This window comes from Myotis brandtii, unplaced genomic scaffold, assembly GCF_000412655.1.
Source record: "Myotis brandtii unplaced genomic scaffold, ASM41265v1 scaffold274, whole genome shotgun sequence".
Classification (NCBI taxonomy): Eukaryota; Metazoa; Chordata; class Mammalia; order Chiroptera; family Vespertilionidae; genus Myotis; species Myotis brandtii.
This window is the reverse complement of record NW_005360425.1, coordinates 4769756-4771202: the sequence shown is the minus strand read 5'-3', so window position 1 is coordinate 4771202 and position 1447 is coordinate 4769756. Positions and strand designations below refer to the sequence as shown.

Genomic DNA, 1447 nt, shown 5'->3' with positions numbered 1-1447 from the left:
GGTTTTTTTTTTTTTTTTTTTTTAGTTTTATTCATTTCAAACGGGCCGGATCCGGCCTGCGGGCCGTAGTTTGCCCACGGCTGGTATAGGGGAATTCTCTGTACAAGTACCTTTGCAAGTTTTTCTACATCTCAACTGTTGTAAGTAAAAGCTTTATTTGTTGTATGCATAAGCACACACCCTGACCGCAGCGAGATGTGTAAGCTGTGGGGGCAAGAGTGAAGGGCAGCCAGAGAGGCCCCGGCAGCCAGTGTCCGGGTGAGGGCTGGGGGGCTGGTAGCAGCAGAAATGGAGACAAGTGGGGAGAGGGATCGGGAATAAAGTGGACGGAGCCATTGGATTTGTTTTTAAATTACAGTTTACAGTCCATATGGTTTTCTATTAATTTCAGGCGGACGGCATAGTGGTTAGACAATCATATACTTTACAGTCTTCCCCAGATATTTCCAGTAGCCACCTGACACCATGCATGGTCATTACAATAGTACTGACTGTATTCCCTATGCTGTACTTTACATCCCGGACTGTTTTGTAACTACCAATTTGAATTTTCGTTATTACTGATTTTAGAGAGAGGGAGAGATAGAAACATCAGTGTGTTGTTTCATTATTTATGCATTAATTTGTTGCTTCTGACCGATGGGAGGGAAACCTTGGCCTGTGGGGACAATGCTCTAACCAGTGGAGCCACCCAGTCAGGGCCTGGAACTACCAATCTGCACTTCTTAATCCCTCCCCTTTTCACCCACCTCCCATTCCCCTCCCCTCTGGCAACCATCAGCCTGTTCTCTGTGTGCCAGTGGATTTTTAAAATATATACTTTTTTCCTTCCCCGAGTTGAGGAAAATAGAAGAGGGGCAGGTCTGAGGTGGGGAATGGCTCACTGGTAGCCCTGGCTGAGGTCCATAAAAATGTCATTCCAGGACAGGTGCGCTGGGGACACAGGTTTGGGAACCAGTGAAACAGAAAAGTGGGTTTAGAGCCTTGAAACTGGGCAGGCACCTGGGGAAGAAACTCAGCGATGGAGCCAGAAAGGGTCTTGCCACTGAGTCTTCCCCTGAGGGGCGCCCCCTGGGGACCTTCATGAGCCCCAGAGCCAGTCCCAGGCCCTGTGGCTGTCCACCTTTCCGGGGTTGGGAGGCGTGGCGCCTTGGGTCAGAGAGGGAGGCTGGGCGGAGTGGAGGCACCAGCAGGCTGGCTCGTCCCCAGCCCGGAGCCCTCCTGTCTTCCTATGCACAGAAGGGTCGTGGGTTTGATTCCTGGTCAGGGCACATATCCAGGTTGCAGGTTAGATCCCTGACTCAGGCGCGTATGGGAGGCAAGTGATCGATGTTTCTCTCTCTCCCTCCATCCCTCTCTCTAAAATCCATAAAAGCACATTCTCAGGTGAGGACTAAAATAATAATAATAGAGAAGTTGCAAACCAAGCGAGCGCCTGGCGGCCGCG

General features: G+C 50.5%; 1 protein-coding gene across 1 annotated transcript in view; it reads left to right on the top strand.

Annotated features, from left to right (window-relative positions):
* Positions 1-1447, top strand: part of OXCT2 (3-oxoacid CoA transferase 2) — a 12766-nt gene that overhangs the window by 3183 nt on the left and 8136 nt on the right.